Genomic DNA, 8,221 nt, shown 5'->3' with positions numbered 1-8,221 from the left:
GGGCCAGCGTTTGCAAGGCTGGACTTGACGAACCAGCATAACTTGTATTACTGCAACCAAACTAAAATCTCCATTGAAGAGATCTCGAATGCGGCTTTGCAGTATAGGCACGTCCTTGGCTGGACCCCAGCTCAGACCTCTGCTGATCCATGACATCAGTTGTGGTGGAGGGCCCAAGCGAAAAACCGGGGCGGCCGCCCACTTGGCACTTCTAGGAGCTGTGATGTAGAACCACTCCTATTGCCACAATTCAGACACCTCTGGAATGGAACCTTTGGGCCATGGAGCTCCCGTCATCTTGCATATTGAGGCACCTCCACACGCTGCATGTTGCCCCTTGATCATCTTCGGCTTTACTTCAAAGGTCTTGAGCCACAGCCCAAAGTGAGGGGTAACCCGGAGGAAGGCCTCACACACGACAATAAATGTCGTGATATGAAGAAAGGAGTCCGGAGCTAGAACATGGAAATCTAGCCCGTAATAAAACATCAAACCCCTGACGAAAGGATCCAGAGCAAGGCCTAGACCTCGGAGGAAGTGGGAGACGAACACGACGTTCTCGTTGGGTTCGGGGGAGGGGACGGCCTGCCCTCGGGCGGGCAGCTGATGCACAACCTCGGCGGTCAGATATCTGGCCTCCCTCAACTTTTTGATGTCTTCTTCCGTGACGGAGGAAGGCACCCATCGGCCTTGGAGGCTAGATCCGGACATTATTGAAGGTTCGGAGCACCTGACCTGAACCTTGGGTGTTTGACCTTGAGGTGGGGGAAGGATTCGATTGAGCACGGGAGGGAAAAAAGTAAGAGCCTTGTCCCTTTATAAAGAGGGTGAATATCAAGCGTCCCCTCCATGGCCGTTTGGACTTGCCTATAGTCTAGGAGTCCTAGAAGCGGTTGGGTTACCCATGCCCGTATTGATGAGAATCCCGGAATAAGGGGACACGATCTCTGCTTTGACAAGACGTGCCAAGGAAACCGCCTCGCATGACGCGCTGAGGTGGGATAATAAAACGATTCGAATAAAGACTTGGCCGTGGTGCGTCACACTACGAAATACGTCAGCAGATTAGATTTGTGTAAATATTATTCTCTCTATGGCAATATGTGGAAACTTATTTTGTAGAGCCGGACACTATCTTTGTGTTCAAAATCTTCTATGAAGTACTTGGAGGAGGAACCCGCCTTGCAATGCCGAAGACAATCTGCGCGCCGGACTCGTCGTCATTGAAGCCTGGTTCAGGGGCTACTGAGGGAGTCCTGGATTAGGGGGTGTCCGGATGGCCGGACTATACCTTCAGCCGGACTCCTGGACTATGAAGATACAAGATTGAAGACTTCGTCCCGTGTCCGGAAGGGACTTTCCTTGGCGTGGAAGGCAAGCTTGGCGATACGGATATGTAGATCTCCTACCATTGTAACCGACTTTGTGTAACCCTAACCCTCTCCGGTGTCTATATAAACCGGAGGGTTTTAGTCCGTAGGACAACATACAGAACAACAATCATACCATAGGCTAGCTTCTAGGGTTTAGCCTCTCCGATCTCGTGGTAGATCTACTCTTGTACTACCCATATCATCAATATTAATCAAGCAGGACGTAGGGTTTTACCTCCATCAAGAGGGCCCGAACCTGGGTAAAACTTCGTGTCCCTTGCCTCCTGTTACCATCCGGCTTAGACGCATAGTTCGGGACCCCCTACCCGAGATCCGCCGGTTTTGACACTGACAGTGTGCTTTAGAATTTTTGAATAAATTCCCTCTTGATTCACTTAAATTAATTTGAGAGAAAGAAATATTATTCTCATGATCTTCATTTATATCTTTTTGGAGTAGCTTGTCATTTACTCTTGTGCTTCACTTATATCCTATGAGTAAATTGTTGAATAAATTGAATGTCATGAAGTTGAAATCATATCATGACTAGTGGTAACTTCACATTGGGTTTAGAAAGTGAAATCTTTTGAGGCTTTACAATCACAATATTGGTCATACAAGCAATTCACCAATAATTTGTATAAGGAAGAGAACTTTCACATATAAATACGCCATCATGGAAATCTTTTGTGACTATGAGCCCCCATCAAAATATTATATGCCAAAATTGTTGACGTTGGACAAAGAAGACAACATAATGGTTTATGTTTGTTCATATTCACATAGAAGTTATATTGTCACTAGTCATCAACCCGTGCAACTGCACGGGCTAGCAACTTTGGAAGGTGACTTCGGTGAACCGGTTGACCAACATTTGTTATGCACAAAAACTTGTATGAATAAAATATACTGGAAAAGCACAACCTTCATGATAAATAAATTTCCTTCATATTCATGACTGCAAAGAATATCCCATTGCGAAGAACAACCGGATCCTCATATACTGCCATATGTTGCAAACATGGTACCTTTCTTGCAATGCCTTTAGAGCACAAATATGATCATCAAAATGCCAACACATATTAGGAATTAAGAGAATAAGATGAGTGTTCTAACATCATGTAATCAATGACACATCAAAAAGAGAATTTAGTGTATTTGTATATATCCACGCCAAAATGCATAAAAGTGTTCAGACAAACCTTCATTGAAAGCTTTAGGGGTGCAAATAGTAGGTTTAATTAAGTAAATGCAACGGTGTGCATATGTAACTCTTATTATGTAATAGCTGCTAACATTTATATATTTAACATTTCCTGGTAGATATGGTACCGAGGTTTTAGTAAGGCAGCCCATCCAAAAATAAAGCTCAGTATGTGAAGTACTTGAGTTGTATACGTTTCTATTTACACGCGCTTTGTTGTAATACAAAAAGGTTATTTCTTATGAATATTCCACTTTTTCTGGGAGTCTTCTCAATTATTAGGGAGGCTATGTATTTTAGAGCAGTGGCCTATAGGAAATATGATACATACACGTATCATATTTTAAGTGCTCTTTTATGTGTTTCATATAATTAATAGTAGTGAATTACGTAGATTGATAATGGTCTACACATTCTAAAGTACATCTAACTGCACTTCATGCCGAAGAAATAACACTAAAAGTCCAATTATCTGCACAGCTTAAGATCTTCGAAGAGCGACAAATATCGGAAAAGTGAAGGCTCAAAGAACCGAAAAAAGAGTACGCTACATTATTTCCATATAAGTTTGTAAAAAACAGAACTCCAATTTTTTTTCAGGGGAGAGTAACAGAAATGATGTAATAATCTATTTAAAGTCCATTGCCAAGGCAAACTTCTCAATTGAGACAGAAATGTAGTCAAAGTGAAAATGCAATGGGTGGTTAGTCTGGTTAACTGGTAGAATTATTTCCCATGGCGGGTCGTACCTGTGACAGGGATGAAACATTATTCCTTATTCAATAGTAATTAATTGCCCTGGAGAAGAGCTAGCCATCAAGAAATCATGCATCACTTAACAGCTTAGTGCCATGTGCCATGTAATAGACAGAGGACGGAAAGTTAGCTCATCTCAACTTGAAACTTGAATGGAATATTAGAGGAAGCATTTCAAAGGGAATTAAGAAAAAGAAGGAAGGAGAATAAATAGATTCTCTAGAATGAAGAATCAATATATTACAGCATGAATAATCTGTGCTTCTACGCTGTGAAAATATACTTATGCATTCTGATGCTTGCAAAAAGTAGACATGTTCCCTCAAACAAATACACACGCACCTATTGTAACGGTCAATGCGCCATTGCCCTGGCGGAAACCTTCCTGCAATAAGACACTAATTTGTAAAATCATTGTAAGGAATTGAGAAGCTGTGCCATCTTTTTGTCGACCAAAGGTAATATAAAAAGGGACGTACGGAAATCTTAGAAGTAGGAGGGGAAACTATCAGAAATCTACAGGTAGTATAAAGACCATGATGGATGGCCGGGGGACGAAGACAACAAAAAGCTATCAATTAATCAAAGAATCTCTAGAATCTCTAGGTGGATATGGATCCGGAGCTTGTACGCACCTCATATGTTGTCATACCTCAGCAATCCTCAATCATGCTCATGTATTCCTCGTCGGTATGTCTAGTTGCCTACACATGTACGTGTTGACTGCTGCCATGCAAGTGCATGTACTGTACGCAGTTCTGTACTTGTGGCCACATACAAACGACAGTACGGGATGCAGCAAATCCTACGTCAATGGCCACGACGCCAGCAATACTTGATGTATAGCAGACCCAATTTTTCAATCTCCATGGGAAAAGAAATTGAGACAGGGAAAGATAGCGCCAGATTGCATCGTCGAGTGCTGGTGGAATCAAGGCGTAGAATCATCAATTGTGGGGAGATGGCGAAGTGAGATGAACACTGCCTACCGGATCATCAAGCCAAAGACACCATGGAAGGAGCGCCCGCGGAGAGATGGGGAAGGCTTCTGCGGCAAGGACACGGCCTCACGGGGATGGCTGATGTGAGGAGGAAGCGCTCCGTACGTGAAGAAATAATCTGAGCGCAGCAGACCATCGTGATCCAATTTCCTTGAGATCTGCAGGTAGGGAAGGGGCAAGCATGTCTAGCATGGAAGGAGCGCACATCAGATTGAATCTCAACCTGAGAGAGGAGAGGCCACAATCTTTTGTTTTCTTAAAAAATCAAGTGGATGTTATATATATATATAACTTGTTTTGTGAAACCCACAACGATATGGATTTTTTTTCCTTGATGGTACATAACGATATGGAGTTTGTATCATGGTTTGTTTAATAGGGTCTAACAGTTTTATAGGGTGTACGTTGAGCACGTTATTTTTTTTACCTCACGTAAATCGCTGGACTTTGTAACATGGTAATTTGTGTAACGTAGATCATATGGTTAAGATAGATTGATTAAATTGATCTAATGGTTGATTAAATTGATCTAGTCGTCAGCCCGTGCACCTGCACGGGCTAGCGATTTAAAGACTACAAAATTAGTGTTTGACAATCATAAGCAGTCACTAAATTGTTTCATGGTGATACATTCTAATAATACTTATTTATTTTTTACCGTTGTTTTTCTTGATTAGTTAGATCCCTATTTACATTCATTTTAGTATTGTAATTCCAAAGGCTCTGACATAACTCAATATATTCTCATGAATATGTACACAAATCTATTTAAACTATTTTCTTGAGACTGCGTCAATTAATTTGATTGGAGGGAGTATTTAATTTCTATTTTTAATGGACATACACACATGCTTGCATGCTTGGAGCATGTTTCCCACGTATCTAACTTTGATATATAGCTATATTTAGGCCAAGTGTTCCTGTCTCCAATGCGGCTAAGGCTAACAGAAGCCATGACATGTAAATGTATGCAAATTCAAGTGTAGAAAATAGCGGTTTCTATGGTTTAAATCAAATATGCCTCACAGTTGATGCCCTTCATTATTTCGTATATATGTATTTTCTAGCATTTATGTGCATATGAATGTGATTCGACCATTACATAATCCACATATACGTGTGTCTTGTATAATCCAGATATATATGTGTCTTGTATATGATTCGATCTGTCATTTTCAAACCCTAGAATATATTAATTATTTTATCGGCGGCGTCAGGTACCTGAATATATCATAATAACAACAATGATCACTGATGTATCTTGATCGGAGGCGCCAAACACGTCGCGACATCCAACATGTAAAATTGTTGGGACAATGGGAGAACCCAACCATAAATGATTGCACCCACTTATTTCATCCAAGCAATGAAACCAAACCTGAAGGCCCGTTTACATCAAGGAATAGATGCTGGATTCAACCTTGATTTTCCCATGGTGGTAGCATGCAGGAGAACAGAAGCGGAAGGTCATCCATCACAGAATACAACTCAATGATCAGAGAGGGCGTGCCACCGTCAATCTCTACTGGTAGGTGCAGAAATATTGAAGGGAAGGAGACAGACTCGGCCGTGTACTGTAGGAGTTGACGAGGATGTCTTTTTTTTTTCCTTTTTATATCTGCAGTCAAGGTTGGGTAGAGGCATTGCGATGTGCTATAACCGAATCGTGGAAGATTTTTTTCCCATCCGTGATGGTGGGATATCCCCCCCCCCCCCCCCGCCCCCCCCCTTTTTTTTCTATCTATGTAGATTTTATGGGTGGAGGCTTCCTTTTTTTTTCACCAAAGAATGAATCTGTACCTGAAAGGAGAGGAACGTGGCGATGGCCTTTTGTTTAGGAAACGTGCTCATGGTCCTCTTTTTTTATCGACCGGTGGAGTTTTTATGGGTGGAGCTTCCTTTGTTTTTTTTCACCACAGATTGAATCTATACGTGAGAGAAGGGGAACGTGGTGATGTCCTTTCTTTGGGAAACGTGCTCACGAATCTGTTTTTTTACAACTATGCTGATGGTCCTGTTTCTTGTGAGACATGGTCTCTTATAACGGTGTTTGTTTTTCTTGTAGATCAGCACTCTTATAACGTTTTTGTTAAGAAAAATATTTTCTTTCTGATGTTAATTATGTGTATGTTGGGTCAGGTTTACGTCCAGATTGGTTATTTTTTTGCCATTGGAGGGTCAAGATAGATCAATTACATAGATCGGATGATTAAGAATGACTAACATACTTTTAATGATGTGGATTAACGTGGAGCTTCGTATGATGCCTCCAATTAGTAAATATATATAAGATAGATCCCTCAACATGTGGTGCTTGCTGAGGGCCGGACTGATGGGCTGTGAAGATACGAAGACCGAAGACTGCACCCGTGTCCGGATAGGACTCTCCTTGACGTGGAAGGCAAGCTTGGCCGCCAAATATGTAGATTCCTTTCTTTGTAACCGACCTTGTGTAACCCTAGATCCTCCCGGTGTCTATATAAACCGGAGGACTTAGTCCGGAGGATACATTATCATAACCATACAAGCTAGGCCTCTAGGGTTTAGCCATTACGATCTCGTGGTAGATCAACTCTTGTAATACTCATATTCATCAAGATCAATCAAGCAGGACGTAGGATATTACCTCCATAGAGAGGGCCCGAACCTGGGTAAAACATTGTGTCCCCTGTCTCCTGTTACCATCGACCTTAGACGCACAGTTCGGGACCCCCTACCCAAGATCCGCCGGTTTTGACACCGACATTGGTGATTTCATTGAGAGTTCCACTGTGCTGTCACCAAAAGGTTTGATGGCCCCTTAAACCATCAATAATGACACTGTCCAAGGAGAAACTTTTCTCCCGAGACAAATCTTTGTCTTCGGCGTCTTCGCACTGCGGGCCAATTCGTTTGGCCATCTGGAGCAGATCGAAAGCTACGCCCCTGGCCGCCAGGTCAGATTTGGGAGCTTGAACTACGTTGCGGACATCCGTGGAGACTTGATCTTCGCCAGATTCAAGACCGCGACTACCACTCCTAGTCACCCTGAGAGACATGACCTAAATCTGTCATCGGACTGCATCCAGGAGACAGCTCCCATAACTGATCTGGCCCTAGATCCGGAGCAGAGTGTGCCATCCAAGGACGGGAAGCTCAACCCCGCCATGGAGGCCACAGATTCCCCAGCGTTGGAGCCGCACATAGACTTGATCTCACACGATTCCTGTGCCACCGGAGCTCCCGACTCATCTCCGGCCATAAGTTCCGAACCATGTGAGCCCGTGTACGCCGAACTTGATCGTCTATTGATCTTAGAATTCAGCGCCACAGACATCTTCCAGCACTCGCCTTTGGGCGACATGCTAAACTCATTAAAAAACCTGTCCTTGATGGAGGACTCACAGCCGAACTATATCCGGTCCGAACTAGGGGCGGACGGTGGAGAATTTTGCTTCCCACCAGCCACCCACTTCATAGCCACGATCGAGGATTTGACCGACACACTTGATTACGACTCCGAGGACATCGACGGTATAGACGACGATGCCAGAGAAGAAGAGGCCCAAAACCCGCCGTTCACTGGACGCTGGACGCCCACTTCCTCGTATGATGTATACACGATAGATGCATCAAAGGAGAACAACGGCGATGACAAGGAAGCTCCAGCTTAGGATAAACCTTCCGAAATACAATCCAAGCGCCGGCGTTAGCGGCGCCGCTATAAGTCATGTCGCAGTAAAGATAGCAACACCGGCATAGGAGAAGATAACACTCCAGAAGGTGCCGAAGACAACGAAGACCCTGTTGAAACAACTAATGAACAAGATGAACAAGAAGATGGGCAGGTTAGCCCCGGTAAACAGGCCACACACGAAGACTCAGAGGATGGAAGTTATCTTCCGCTC

At 43.3% G+C, this 8,221-nt stretch overlaps 1 long non-coding RNA gene across 1 annotated transcript; it reads right to left on the bottom strand.

Moving 5' to 3' along the window:
- Positions 1-1,972: 1,972 nt before the first annotated feature.
- LOC147958067 (uncharacterized) lies at positions 1,973-4,530 on the bottom strand. The gene is made up of 4 exons (XR_015611874.1): positions 4,323-4,530; positions 3,676-3,718; positions 3,327-3,419; positions 1,973-2,415 (listed from the first exon to the last, which is right to left on the bottom strand). It is a non-coding gene; the product is annotated as an uncharacterized LOC147958067 (long non-coding RNA).
- Positions 4,531-8,221: the final 3,691 nt, after the last annotated feature.

Source organism: Triticum urartu, chromosome 7A (assembly GCF_056163025.1).
Source record: "Triticum urartu cultivar PI428250 chromosome 7A, HENAU_Tu73, whole genome shotgun sequence".
Lineage (NCBI taxonomy): Eukaryota > Viridiplantae > Streptophyta > Magnoliopsida > Poales > Poaceae > Triticum > Triticum urartu.
The sequence above is the reverse complement of the archived record's forward strand: the minus strand, read 5'-3'. Positions and strand labels throughout refer to the sequence as shown.